This window comes from Balaenoptera physalus (assembly GCF_965194825.1).
Source record: "Balaenoptera physalus genome assembly, chromosome: 9".
In the NCBI taxonomy this organism is placed as follows: domain Eukaryota; kingdom Metazoa; phylum Chordata; class Mammalia; order Artiodactyla; family Balaenopteridae; genus Balaenoptera; species Balaenoptera physalus.
In genome coordinates, this window is record NC_138888.1 from 59,819,496 (window position 1) to 59,835,113 (window position 15,618).

The 15,618-nt window shown below is 41.7% G+C and overlaps 1 long non-coding RNA gene across 2 annotated transcripts in view; it reads left to right on the forward strand.

Annotated features, from left to right (window-relative positions):
* Positions 1–15,618, forward strand: part of LOC309667175 — a 79,159-nt gene that overhangs the window by 34,098 nt on the left and 29,443 nt on the right. For both annotated transcript variants that reach the window (XR_014267576.1, XR_014267577.1), the window contains exon 2: positions 3,279–3,395. This is a non-coding gene — a long non-coding RNA (uncharacterized lncRNA). The remainder of the gene's footprint in view (positions 1–3,278; positions 3,396–15,618) is intronic.

Here is a 15,618-nt window from a genome sequence, read left to right on the forward strand (position 1 = left end):
TATCAGGGTGATGGTGGCCTCATAGAATGAGTTTGGGAGTGTTCCTCCCTCTGTTATATTTTGGAAGAGTTTGAGAAGGATAGATGTTAGGTCTTCTCTAAATGTTTGATAGAATTTGCCTGTGAAGCCATCTGGTCCTGGGCTTTTGTTTGTTGGAAGATTTTAAATCACAGTTTCAATTTCAGTGCTTGTGATTGGTCTGTTTATATTTTCTATTTCTTCCTGGTTCAGTCTCGGAAGGTTGTGCATTTCTAAGAATTTGTCCATTTGTTCCAGGTTGTCCATTTTATTGACGTATAGTTGCTTGTAGTAATCTCTCATGATCCTTTGTATTTCTGCAGTGTCAGTTGTTACTTCTCCTTTTTTCATTTCTAATTCTATTGATTTCAGTCTTCTCCCTTTTTTTCTTGATGAGTCTGGCTAGCAGTTTACCAATTTTGTTTATCTTCTCAAAGAACCAGCTTTTAGTTTTATTGATCTTAGGTATTGTTTCCTTCATTTCTTTTTCATTTCTTTCTGATCTGATCTTTATGATTTCTTTCCTTCTGCTAACTTTGGAGATTTTTTGTTCTCCTTTCTCTAATTGCTTTAGGTGTAAGGTTAGGTTGTTTGTTTGAGATGTTTCTTGTTTCCTGAGGTAGGATTGTATTGCTATAAACTTCCCTCTTAGAACTGTTTTTGCTGCATCCCATAGGTGTTGGGTCATCGTGTTTTCATTGTCATTTGTTTCTAGGTATTTTTTGATTTCCTCAGTGATCTCTTGGTTATTTAGTAGCATATTGTTTAGCCTCCATATGTTTGTATTTTTTTACAGTTGTTTTCCTGTAACTGATATCTAGTCTTACAGTGTTGTGGTCGGAAAAGATACTTGATACGATTTCAATTTTCTTAAATTTACCAAGGCTTGATTTGTGACCCAAGGTATGATCTATCCTGGAGAATGTTCCATGAGCACTTGAGAAGAAAGTGTATTCTGTTGTTTTTGGATGGAATGTTCTATAAATATCAATTAAGTCCATGTTGTCTAATGTGTCATTTAAAACTTGTGTTTCCTTATTTATTTTCATTTTGGATGATCTGTCCATTGGTGAAAGTGAGGTGTTAATGTCCCCTACTATGACTGTGTTCCTGTCGATTTCCCCTTTTATGGCTATTAGCCTTTGCGTTATGTATTGAGGTGCTCCTATGTTGGGTGCATAAATATTTACAATTGTTATATCTTCTTCTTGGATTGATCCCTTGATCATTATGTAGTGTCCTTCTTTGTCTTTTGTAATAGGCTTTATTTTGAAGTCTATTTTGTCTGATATGAGAATTGCTACTCCAGCTTTCTTCTGATTTCCATTTGCATGCAATACTTTTTTCCATCCCCTCACTTTCAGTCTGTATGTGTCCCTAGGTCTGAAGTGGGTCTCTTGTAGACAACATATATACGGGTCTTGCTTTTGTATCCATTCAGCCAGTCTATGTCTTTTGGTTGGAGCATTTAACCCATTTACATTTAAGGTAGTTATCAATATGTATGTTCCAATTACCATTTTCTTAATTGTTTTGGGTTTGTTCTTGTAGGTCTTTTCCTTCTCTTGTGTTTCCTGCCTAGAGAAGTTCCTTTAGCATTTGTTGTAAAGCTGTTTTGGTGGTGCTGAATTCTCTTAGTTTTTGCTTGTATGTAAAGGTTTTAATTTCTCCGTCGAATCTGAATGAGATCCTTGCTGGGTAGAGTAATCATGGTTGTCGGTTTATCCCTTTCACCACTTTAAATATGTCCTGCCACTCCCTTCTGGCTTGCAGAGTTTCTACTGAAAGATCAGCTGTTAACCTTATGGGGATTCCCTTGTATGTTATTTGTTGCTTTTCCCTTGCTGTTTTTAATATTTTTTCTTTGTATTTAATTTTTGATAACTTGATTAATACGTGTCTTGGCATGTTTCTCCTTGGATTTCTCCTGTATGGGAGTCTCTGTGCTTCTTGGACTTGATTGACTATTTCCTTTCCCATATTAGGCAAGTTTTCAACTGTAATCTCTTCAAATATTTTGTCAGTCCCTTTATTTTTCTCTTCTTCTTCTAGGACGTCTATAATTTGAATGTTGGTGCATTTAATGTTGCCCTAGAGGTCTCTGAGACTATCCTCAATTCTTTTCATTCTTTTTTCTTTATTCTGCTCTGCAGTAGTTATTTCCACTCTTTTATTTTCTGGGTCACTTATCCATTATTCTGCTATTGATTCCTTCTGGAGAATTTTTAATTTCATTTATTGTGTTGTTCTTCATTGTTTGTTTGCCCTTTAATTCTTCTAGGTCCTTGTTAGACATTTCTTGTATTTTCTCCATTCTATTTCCAAGATTTTGGATCATCTTTACTCTGATTACTCTGAAATTTTTTTCAGGTAGACTGCCTATTTCCTCTTCATTTGTTTGGTCTGGTGGGTTTTTACCTCGCTCCTTCATCTGCTGTGTATTTCTCTGTCTTCTCATTTTACTTAACTTACTGTGTTTGGGGTCTCCTTTTCACAGGCTGCAGGTTCGTGGTTCCCATTGTTTTTGCTGTCTGCCCTCAGTGGGTAAGGTTGGTTCAGTGGGTTGTGTAGGCTTCCTGGTGGAGGGGACTGGTGCCTGTGTTCTGGTGGATGAGGCTGGATCTTGTCTTTCTGGTGGGCAGGACCGCATCTGGTGGTGTATTTTGGGATGTCTGTGAACTCAGTATGATTTTAGGCAGCCTCTCTGCTAATGGGTGGGGTTGTGTTCCTGTCTTGCTAGTTGTTTGGCATGGGGTGTCCAGCACTGCAGCTTGTTGTTCGTTGAGTGGAGCTGGGTGTTTGTGTTGAGATGGAGATCTCTGAGAGAGCTTTTGCCATTTGATATTATGTGGGGCAGGGAGGTCTCTGGTGGACCAATGTCCTGAACTCGGCTCTCCCACCTCAGAGGCTCAGGCTTAACACCCAGCCGGAGCATCAAGACCCTGTCAGCCACAAGGCTTGATTCCCCTCTGTTCTGTGGTTGAGGAAACTGGGACTCAGACACGCTGGGTGACTCTCATGTGGCCCATGGCTGATGAGTTAGAGTGAGATGTAAACCTGGGGAAACTCCAAGAGCACTTGTGGTGTTCTTCCTGCAAGTCTGTGCCCCATGGTTGGCCGAGGGGCTGGCTCCATCCACTAAGAAAGCTGCTGTCTCTGTATCTTCATTATAGTTGAAGACTTTCCCCATCTCATTCTCTGCTTTCTCCAAAGACAGCAATTTTTCCTGAAACTGTTATGCTTCCCTTTTCCTTGTGCAGACACTGCAGTGCCAACCTGGTTCCGACTGACACTGTGAGGAGGGAAGGAACACCGAACCACCCTCACCAGCAGAGAGGGAGAGGCAAGTGCCCCACCTTTGTCTTTCAAAATTTCATGTGAGTAGATAAAATAGCCAAATAAACATAAAGGCAGCTGTAGGAAGCCTGGCTGTCAGTTTGCCTCCTCCAAGTTAGAGAATTACAACAGGAATTGATTTTATTTTATTTTACTTTCATTTTATTTTTTCATTTTGCTTTGTTTTAATTATTTTATTTTGGAGGTACTAGGTCAACTCTAATCTAGTCTTTGGGCATAACACCATCCTCTACAAAGTCTCCCGATGCCGGGGAAGATCCCAGAAGTTATGATTGATATGCAAGATCCGAGAGCCTGGATATTTAAAGACCTGGTCCCTATTTGAGGACTTCTTTCTTTTATATATATAAAAGTTATTTATTTGTTTATTAATTTTTGGATGTGTTGGGTCTCCGTTGCTGCGTGGGGGCTTTCTCTAGTTGCGGTGCGCGGGCTTCTCATTGCGGTGGCTTCTCTTGTTGCTGAGCACGGGCTCTAGGCGTGCGGGCTTCAGTAGTTGTGGCATGCAGACTCAGTAGTTGTGGCTCATGGGCTCTCTAGAGGGCAGGCTCAGTAGTTGTGGCGCATGGGCTTAGTTGCTCCGTGGCATGTGGGATATTCCCGGAACAAGGCTTGAACCCATGTCCCCTGCATTGTCCGGTGGATTCTTAACCACTGCACCACCAGGGAGGTCCCAGGACTTCTTCACCAGCTCTTCCTATACACAGATTATCAGTTCTTTTTAGTCCTTACAGTATTTGCTTTATTAGCAGCTATCAAATGGATCTGCAAAGACTCATACAAAATATGGAAAAGAAGGTAGGTCAGGGCTTGGGAGTGGTTATCAGTGGAAGTGACAGAGTGAGAACTGCTCATCTTTAGGCTGGAGGAGACAGAGTTGGACCAGGGCAGGGTCTGTCACTGCCCAAGACCCCGGGTGAGGAGCAAAGGCATAGATTGTGCAGAGAAGATCCTGTATGCTTGGGAAAGCAGAGGCATGCCAGCTTCGTACACAGCTGTGAGGCAGGTTTATGCTTCATGTCTTTGCTAGATTTCAAAATAGCCCTGGGCATATTTATAAGAAAGGAAGTTTGGGGATCCATGGGGGTTTAGAATAGGTAAAGGATCATGGAAATACCATATTTCCTTGAAATGGAGAAAGAAGAAAGGCTGCTCATTCAACTAAGATATCTCATAAATTTTGACACCAATTTCAGAGATGTTAAATGGTTCAGAAAAAGGAAATCTAAGAACTGATGAAATATGGTAAAGCATTCCATCATGCAAAAAAAAAAAAAAAGACAAAAAGAAAAAAGACTACCCTAAAGAGAAAGTTCTTTTTAATTCCCTGCCACTTTCGGTGGGCGGCTGAGATAAAAAAGTGCTGTAAAAAATTGATAATTCATGACAGGTGACATTCTTTGGTTGACACTGTGAGTTAACGGAATCCTTTCTTCACCTGTGAATTTTAGGCAACTTCTCTTAAAATATAAGGTAAATTGGGGTTTTTTTTTCCCCTAATGAGCACAAACGGATGTGTATCTGAATATAACTTTGTTCTTTGGTTTTTGAGGGAATTTAGACATCTTAAAAAAATTAAGAGACACAGGAGACCTTTTCAAAGATGCAGCCCATGTCCTGTCATAATCAGCATGCTTCTCCCCGCCGCTGTGAGTCAGGACGAACCCGCTTCATCAGTGGGTACCGCCTGGGAAGTGTGCTCTCTCCACACCTCCTGACAAACCCGGGATCACGCCATACGGTGATTTCCATGGTTTTGACTGATTTCTAGCCAAGGTGATAGTAATTTCCCACTGGGCCAGGTTCAAGTGAGCACTGCCACAGAGCAGGCGAACACACGAGCAGTCGACAGGTGAAGTTTGCTTCTAAATTAGCAACCGCCAAATACACAAGAGTTTTCAAAGCTGTTTTCCTGACTGATATGACTGCACCTGACTTCCATGGTCCTTGACTACAGCAGCTCTCAAAAAAGAAAAATCCTTCCAAATGCTGCCGGTGCTAAATCGCAAATTATCTGCTTGACTCCAGCGGTGGTGGCTTGAGAATGAGCTCTGAGGACATCAGAGGCTCGCCTTGTTTGGCTACTCTCAGGCCCAGCATAGCTCACGAGTTGAGTTGTTGAACCATTCCTGGACTCGTCACTAGGTTCCTTAAAAGAGAAGTTTGGGGAACTTTCTACCCAGAGAGGAGATTTACAACTCATGTCTTTTCTCCTAATTGCCAGTAAAATTTGGAGGACTCTCGTTGGGTGCAGACACATCTTTCCCTTTCGAATCTCTTACCTCACGAGGGAGAGAAGTGCAGCAAGCAGGGTGATGATTTGTTTTGACAACATCAAAGCAAGTGAAGAAAAAAGTTACTTTTTTCTCTAAGTGGCACACATCATAAAATTATAATCTTGCACCTCTTCCTGTTTTGATGGTGTAAACCCAAGAGAGATGCTTTTATTGAAAATGTAATTCTCAAATACTTGATATCAGAGAGAGATAATTTGTTGTCTGGCATTTTGCTGAGCTACGGCTTCCAGAGTCACTTAAGTATATTTTCCCCCCATGTTCTGCTGGATAAAAGAGAGGATTACAATGCAACATTCAATTCCATTTTTATACAAGTGTCCTTAATGTCCCTGATATGTACCATCACCATATTTATGTTTGGGGACTGAAAATATAAATGAAACTGAATTCTTAAGAAGGTGCTTTGATCAAATTTTCATACTCTAAACCAGGAGTGATAAAGCAATACAGAAATTGCAAGACTGTTTCAACCTTCTCCTGTTTACTAATAAAAGCAGCATTTTTATGCAATCAAGCTTTTGTGTTCCGAGGTGAGCATAATATAATGATTGCATTTGCATTTTCAAGCATTGATCATGGTACCGTCTTCTGCAGCACACCTGTGAAATTTCTACTTTGAAGAAATTGCTTTGCAACGTGAGGAGACTCCATTCTGATTTAGTTATCCGAGGGTCGCATTACAGAGTGGTGGTTTAGAACACGGACAGGCTTTGGGGCCAAGCAGAACTGGGCTGGAATCCCAGCTCGGCCCTACCAGCTGTGTGACCCTGGACACATAAATTAACCTTCCTTAACATGTTTTCCCATCTGTAGAATGGAGTTGATAGTAACACCTACTTATGAGACTGTTTCGTGATTAAATGAGATAATGCACATACAGCACTTCGCATAGAAACATGCACTCAGTAACACTGCCTTTGGTTTGTGACGTTGGTGCTGTTGATGGGATTGCCATTGACATGACTAGTAAGCAAAGTCAGACTAGTTGTCTCTAAGTAGACGGGGGGGGCTATGATACCTACACCCATAGAGAGAAATGGTCTACAGTTTGGGAGAGAGAGCTGCAGAGGAGGTATTCTGCTTATGTAGACTTGGATTTATTTGTTCTGCACCAGCAAAATGAAAGTTTTTTCTTGAAAAGGAAGGAGGATGGAAGGAAAGAGACGGTTCCAGGCTGCACTGCAAACAGAATGAGGGTTAGAGGGTTGTCAGTCTTAACACCTGTCTCGGGACCCTGTACAAGGTAGTCACCCGGGGACTTGTAGCTCATTTAGACTACACCATGTTGTTGTTTTTTTGCAACAGGAAAAACTTTCTCTTTTCTTGTTTTCAAAAACTAGGTAAAAAATTGTTATCTCTTCAGCAAACCTGTCCTCACTGGGTTGGACCAATGGTGCGGGTGATTTTGAGCCACACTCACATATAAAAATAAGAGGAGTCAGTTGTGGAAACTCTTTATTTCAAGGGTCCTTAATCTTGGGAATGTCATAGACAACTTTGAAAGTTTCATGACGTTTAAGTGCTCTTTCCCCGAGAAAAAAGGCTAACATACAACCATAGATACAATTTTGTGTATAACGATGGGAGTCCCAAGTCCTCCTAAGCCCACCCACGGGACTCCAGGTTAAGAGCCCTTGATATAGCGATTTCCTCACCTCAGGTATCAAGAAGGCTCTGGTCCTTAAAATCCACAACTTTGATTCTGTTGGCTTCTGGGGACTAGGTTAGCCTTCTAATGAGAATAGGCATCTTGCCCAAAGGTGACACCTCAGAGCTGTGACTTTTGACTCTAGAAATGAAAGGAGACTAAAGAGAGGTCTGTCCACAAATAACAGACAACTGTTATCAGAACCTGGAAGAGGGTAAGGTGGGTAAGGTAGGACGATTGAACCGCGGACACAGACTAGGAATAAGAAAAGGGATTGTATCTTCTTCAAGGGGTGGATGGCTGATGCTTGAATTCAAGAATGGGTTCAACGTTTGTGTCTCAGTTAAGGAACTAATTATACTTCAAAGTAGAGAAGACTGTCAAAGCGTTGGTCGTTTTGCTTAGGTTGTGTTCATAATACCACGGGAACTTTGTGAAAGAGACTGAAATTCTTCACAGGGCATATTGCAAAATGAGCCCTAGGGTGATTGAGCGGTATGTCTGAGGTTACAGAATGCAAGAGACAAATAAAAACAACAGCAGAGTCCTTTTGTGTATTCCTCTGCCTATGTGCTCCATGAGGAAAGAGGGCAGTTCCAACTGCTGGGTTGAGTTTCTTAGAGAGGTTTTCTTCATTTCTTGAGAAAGAAGGGAACTTGTTCAAGGACAAAATTGCTCTGTGAAGAACACAGAAAAAAGGAGTCTGCCGACTAAGAGGGAAATGAGAGAAATGAGAGATTGTGCCTCTTAATTTATATGTTCAAATTTTAAAATGATTGTTTCTTCCTCTTTGTAAAATATTTTCTAATTATTTCTCTTAGCGTACTGTTTTAAATAGCATCACTTCAGATCTTCAGGGTCGTGTGTGTGTGAGGGTGGAACATGTTATCATTGTGAATTCATTGTTTTCTTACTAATATTGGTCTAGACTTGCCTAAGGGGATAGGTATGTGGGATTTTGCCAGGAAAGGTGAGGATATATTCTGACTGCGCTACAGTGTCGAGTCCTGGGGTCCTGGCACATGCCATGCTGTGTCCCTCACTCAGTTAGCCCCGGGAAGGCCTGCGATCACCACAGAAAAGATCTGTGCCCTCAGGACGGGTGTCAGCCTCCTACCACTGGGCCCAGTGAGCCTTTTTTTTTTTTTTTTTTTTTCATATTGAAGTTCTGTTTTTCCCAATTGGCTCTGAAGTTACACAGAGTGCCTGTAAATAGATCTTTGTGGAATTTGTATACACCCCCCAAATCCATCACTTCTCTAAAATTCTTTGTTTTTCCCCCAAACTCTACACCTAAACTCTACTTATATCCTCCCACAGCCCTTTCAGAGAGAGAAAAGCAGCCACTTGCAAGGCCCAACGGTTTTTCTGATAATGCTACAGCTCACAGAACAACATCTCATAAAATTTCCACAGCAAACCTCCAGGTAGCCCTTTAGAATGCCCATGGGTTCCATATTATAATTTTAGCACAATGGATTTCTTTAAATTTATTTTATGTTTAGATGAAATTGAGATAGTCTGTGTTGTTTCTGGCCCATGTTCATGGAGAATTTTTGAAAGCTTGAGAATCCAAATGCTATGGGAGACCTGGGATTCATTTCGCCCCCTCAGGGAAAAGCTTCCTCGTAGCTCTTGCCCAGGCATGGCAGGCCCAAACCCGTTATGACGACCAAAGCCGCATCTCTTCATCATATGTAGCCTCAAAGGGGGCAGGAGAAAGGGAGACGCGAAGACCACAACGCCAGGAAAGACACAATGTCTCAGACGTGGGAAGATTTGTCTTATGGTGCTGTCTCCAGGAGAAAACCATGTTTTCCATGGGGAGAAAGAAAGTACCAAAAGTAACTCTTTAGAGCAAAATTATTCCCTGCATACCACACAGGGCGACCATGCACGGATTTAAGAGAGATGTTTTTTGCTTGTTTGTTTTTTAAGAAGTGGTTTAAAGCGTAAAGAACTCTAGAGGTCAGTTAACAGCCTCTGGACAAGAGTTCTAGTTATCAAATTGGACAAGCTCCTTGTCTTCCTGGCCCTTTGCATTTTCCTCTGGTGGTGGGTTACACAGCACCCCACATTTCAAAGTGTAAAGTCCCACGTTGGGCTCCACTGATTTGCCACTTCTATTCTCTGGCTTTATCCTCATTTTAGTCCAGTCGCCCCTGCCGTGACCTCTTCTTCTTTGAGCTTCATAAAATTTTAGGCAGGTAAAGTCTACCCAGGTAAAATGGATCCAGATTGTGACTGATTGCACAAGTGTGCAATAGGGAAGGCATTGAGTGTTGACCATGGCAAGCAGGTAAGCACTTGGGGTGAAGCAGTGAACAAGACAAAGCTCCCTGCCAGGGCCCTTACACCTGAGGGAGAGGAAACATGTAACGATAAATGTAATGAATAATTACATTATATAGAATGCTTTAAAAGTATTATGGGGCGGGGGAGGAGGAAAACAAAGAAACCTAGAGTGATGAAGGAGTTGGTTGTAACTTCAGATAGGATGGTCAGAGTGGGTCTCATTGAGAAAGTGGTACTTGAGCAAAGACTCGAAGGAGAGTTAACATTAGACTGTGTGTAGAGAATCACTCCAGGTGGAGGGAACAGTGCATTGAAGAGCCTCAGGGCATGTTCATGTTCCAGAAACAACAAGGAGGCTGGTGTGGTGGACTTGAAGGGGCAAGGGTCATGTAGTAGACAAGAGGTCCCAGAGATTACATGGGAGAATCAATCCCTGCACAAGTCATTCCCTGCCATCAGACTAATGCCTTTTGCTGATGGGCCCAAGCCTGGGTTTCTAAACCAGTTACTGGCAAGAGAGATGAGAAAAACAGCACAATCCCATCCTTGGCTTATGTGTCTCAGAACTTGAGCTTGGAGCTAAGCCCCCAAACCACAGGGCGGCTGAACATCTGGGAAGGGTAAGGCGGATGCTGAGACTCAACCATGACATCCTCCGCTGTGACTGAACCTTAAGAAAGTTTCCCTGCACAGTCCCTAAAGTTTGAGTCCCAATCTTGGCCAAACAGCTTCTCTGTTTTGCCTATTATACCACTGGCTGTCATCAAATATCTTTCAACCACAGGAACTGGAAGAAAAGGAGCAAGGCATAGATGATGTGGGTGGTCAAGGAGATACACAAGGAAGACCTTACTGGCAGTAGATGGCCGTTTCTGAAAAGGATGCTGAAGCCCCTTCTCTGGGCGTCTACAGAGACTCGGGGGCAAGGCTGTGGGGCTGCGGTGAGACCGTGCAGGAACACCTCTGACAGTGGCCCCATGAGCTTTCCACATTCTCCCCAGCTCTTATCTTGTGTGACCTGGAACACAGGGTAGTGGTTCAGAGGTGACAGGAGCCTGCTTTATTCCCTTTCTTCCTGCTGGCTTCCTGTTGTCTCCACGTTCACAGCTTTCCTTTAGATCTCAGCTTGAAAGATCAGACTCAGAAGCTGTGAGAGTTTAGGGATGATCTAATGCTAATCCGATGCCCTTGGATTTCAAATGTGAAAACTGAGCTCGGGGAAGGGCACTGACTTGCCCAAATGTACACTCTTGGGAGTTCATTTTCCACCCTACTTAATCCAGTAATCTGACTACAATAACACTAAAATGGCTCTTATTCAATGTCTTAAAAGTTGTCTATTCTTACAGATTTGCTGAATCCTGGCTATAAGCGTCAAGAATAATCTCAAAGTTATTTAGAAGGTGACAGTGACTCTTGCAGACAGAAGGGATTATCTAAGCCTCGAGTCATCAGGGTTGATTAGGTGGTCATTACCTACTTAAAAACCAGATAGAGGACACAGGAAAGTGTGTAGGATACATATTACCTCGGGAAATGAAAACAAATGATGGTGAAATTCTACCTTGAGTAACAAGTAATAGCAATGCATTCTAGATTCTGAGACAGGAAACATGGGTTTTAGGTGTAAAGTCTGCTCTTTCTGTGTGACCTTGAGCCAAGGCACTTCATCTTTCTGAACTGCAATGTGCTCATCTGTAAATGGGGACAGTGGGGTTAAACTGGTTGGTTATTGTGAAAATTCAGCTAGAAATTGATGTGAAAGCACTTTGTAAACTTGAAAGCTCCTCACCAACAAAAGATAGTATTATGGCCAAGTGTAGACTGCAAGCACATTGCCCTGGTGGAGGTAGAAAGGTGATATGGTCCTCATCAACTCAAGCTGGAGATTAAATAAATTACTGTAAATCGTTCACTATTATAACTTCTGAGTCTCATAATATGATAATTTACAAAGTAATCCATGTAGTTCAAAGGCATTTGGGGCGATGTGCTTCCCCATAAGATTTGTAACTCCCTCCCTGAGAGGTGCTATGATATGGCCTCACCTGTGTTACTGCAGGAGCCGTTGGTGGGATCTGGGGGTCTACTCTGGTCACGGCTGGGTGGTGAGGAAGGTGCAGGACCTGTGCCCTGGAGACCAAACACATGCTGGGTGGTGGGAGGTTGAGGGCCGTCTGGCCAACAGCAAAGGCTAATTTGGTTGGGGAAGATCAATTGCCATCTCACAACGAGAAGGCTTGGCGCCACTTTTAGAGAGGGCCGGAAGCTGGTGCCATAGAAAACATTCTTTATTCTTGGAGGCAGTGTGCTTCGTGGTTAAGAATGTAGGTTCTAGAACCAGATGGCTTAGATTCGAATCCTAGTCCTCTTAAGTTTTAGTGGTGTAACCTTGTGCAAGTTATTAAATACCTCTCAGGGTTAGTTTTCTCATCTGTAAAATGGCGATAACAGTAGTCCTAAGGTTTATTGTGAGGATTAACTGAAGTAATTCATAAAATATGCTTACGTTAGCACCTGGCATGTAGCAAGTAAACGGTCAATGTCCCTATAAATTCATTCAGGTAAGTTTCTTTCCCTACATACAGCAACGGGTATGAATACCACATATTTAAAAACTGTAATTATTATTCCTTCTTGTATTGGAATATTTAGCATAAAAAACTGACCCTAAGGCTAAATTTTAAAATCTCTCTTTTAATAGAAAAGAAAAAATGATAAATAAGAAAACTACTTTTTTTTTAACATCTTTATTGGAATATAATTGCTTTACAATGGTGTGTTAGTTTCTGCTTCATAACAAAATGAATCAGCTATACATATACATATATCCCCATATCTCCTCCCTCTTGCGTCTCCCTCCCACCCTCCCTATCCCACCCCTCTAGGTGGTCACAAAGCACCGAGCTGATCTCCCTGTGCTATGTGGCAGAGCCTGAATTTTGAAAAGTGGGAGATTCTTACTTACATTCTAAAATTAAATGAAGTCAATAAAAGAAGAAATAACAGATAGTTACTTACTGTCTCTAAATTGGCTAATTGAAATTGTTTTTTAACTCCACTGGAAACAACAGAATAGGGAAATGAAAATAAGTTGAAGTTTCCATGAAAAGAAAGAAGAAAGAGGTGGACTTTTAGGAATCTTGAATGATATGGGTACAAGGAAAGCATTTGTACTCTGTGATGCAACCCCCATGAGAATCAGAGGACAGCCCACCATCCCAGCTCATTCCCAGAGGGCCACCCTGTCACCTCTTCCTGAACCATAGTAAGATCTACTCTGGGGAGTAATTCACATCGCTGCCCTTCCTTATGGAGCTAGTGACTCGGAGACGTGGCTTTTAGTGAAAAACTACCAAGTATGACTTTGCTCAAATTCTGGTTAAGCAGAAGCCAGTGAGCCTTCGTGATACCAACAGCCTCTTCCTGGGCAGAAGCATGACTACAGCAATCTTCAGTACCTCACCTGTGAGCCCCCAGTGGGATTGTAAGTCCCTCTGCATACATTCTAACAGACCACTCTGCCAAGCTTCTCTGTTATACACCATGCTCTGAAATATGTAACGTTTCCATCATAAAGCCCATCAGGGGTCAGTTCCTCTTCCATTTTGTAACTCCTTTAAACTAATGTCACAGAGAAGCTGCTAATGAATTTACACTTTAGGTCTTTTCTTCCTTAAGGATAAAGTCGGATTCATCTGGTCCTGCTTCTCTTTGAATTAATCATCTTCAAATACAGTTGGTCTCCCAACTTGCTTCCTTCTTTGGAATATTTACTGCCCACCCACAGAGAACTAGAGAGGAAGGAAGTTCCCTGAGAATCAGATTCTAGGAGCACAAAGCAATAGTTGGAAGGATGAGATTTCCCAATTTCTACTCTAACCAGCAGACACTCAAGCCTCTATTTCTTCATCCACCCAGAGAAGTTTTGTGGTAATCAAATCCAACCCCGGTCATGCCACAGATCACTGGCCTTGTCCAGAGTTCTAGTTCATTCTTTTAAAGTTTGGGTTGCAGAAATCGCACTTTTATTATCCCTGCCCAATGGCACATTCTGAATTGTGGCTTCTGCTCTACTTCATTCTAAGGAGAGCACACACCAGCCACAAGGACAGGGGAGAAACAGGGATTTGTTGAGCACATTATTGCTAGTATTATTCTACCTCATTCTATATAAAGGGAACAGCTAACATTTTTTTGGAAGCTTATTTTCCTCAGTCACTGGGATAAGGTTTTCAGAATATCTAGATAGGTCGGAATTGCAGGAAAAGTCGCCACGGGTGACTTCAACTTTCTGCAGCACAAATTGGTTGATTCTTAGGTGGGTGCGTGGAAGCTGCCAGCAAAATTCCATGTGTTTTGCCTGCTAATGTCAGTACACTAGCCATTGCCAGAGACTAATGTTTTCTCTTCTCTTTCACTTTCTAAATTTCATGGGAGTGCCTCTCACTGATGGAATCTAATCTGTATCCCTGCAGACAAAAAATTCTGGAAAATAGAGTTCCCAGGCTTCTCCCCTGTGATGCAAGGGAGAGTTCAGAAGGAACTGGGGATGGTGCTGAGTTGACCGCAGTCTGTTCTAGTCACTACTTTCTACTGCCTTCCAGTAAAAGACACTTTTCCGCTGTAGTGACCAGTACCACCACCCATTCCTCAGGCAAATAGTGAACATCCACAGATGATAGAAACACGGATCTGAGGGTTTTAAGATCTGATATTCCTAACCTCAGGTGCTCATCACACTACCTATTAATCTTATTCAGATGCCTGGAAATTTTCCTACTGTGTCATCCTTTACTATAGAATTTACTTTATTTAGTGAAACGTATCAATTCCCATCAGATTGATAAGAATTGTAATTATTACAATCATTGTTGATTCTCCCCCCTCCCTCAGGTTTACCTGTTACTGTTTATCTTGAATGGTCTTCTCCCATGGAGTAAATACGGGAATTTCTCCTGTTAGGGTTTTTAGTGTCAGTGCCTCGTTAGAGATTGTTTTGTGGTTTACGAATTTTTATTAAATCAGTGGCTCTGACATCTACATTAGACCCCTCCTGTGTCAGATTGCATTATTCCCACAGGGCCTTCAGGGTCCTGAATTCTGGAAGAAGACCAAAGAGTCAAGCCATATCTTAGGTGTCATGGGTAGATCTGGTATGAGTAACAGAAGAAGGAACACTGGGGAAAAGACTAGAGAATAAGGTAAGTGAGAAGTAGAAGGGAAAGGAGAAAGGAGAAAGATAAAGTAGAACCGTGTGTCTCAGAAAATGGGTGCAGTAACACCACCAACTGGCTTTAAGTTGCCCAGAAAATTGAGGCAATAGATTCTATCCCCTTAATATATCTTCACTCTGTCCGTTCCTCCCCCTCAATACCACCATTCATCACCAGCCTCTTGGGTTATTGCAACAGCTTCCTTACTTTTTGCCATGCCTCCAGCTTCACTCCCACAAATGCATTCTGCTGAGGACAATCTCACAAAAAAAGAAATCTCATTATTTTAACCTTCCTTGGCCCCTTGCCAAGCTTACTCATAATCTGTTAATGTTTATAAAAGTTTTGAATGGGGCAAAGTTTATGGGATTAACTTTTAAAAGGTGTGTATAAAATTGCTTTTACAGTAAAATCTCAGATAGGTAAAATAAAAAATGTAGAAAAATATTGGAAGCCATCTGCCAAAATGTTAATTGATGCCTCTGCATGGTAAGATTATGGATGATTATTTTTTCCTTTCTAATTTTCTACAATGAGCATATACTACTTTCATAATCAGAAAAGAGCAAAATTTTTCTTTAAATGAAAAATAATTAACCAAGTTTCCATGTTAAGTTAAAACTCAGCCATTGTCTCTTCATCAACATTATAAAGCGGGGCAATCAGTTTTACTGACCAATTCTTCTTGGGAAAATGAATGGAGACATTAGAACAAACTTATCCATTTGTATTATTTGTTATCAACTTGCTAATGAATTTAGGACCCACGGTAATAAGTAAAAAAAAA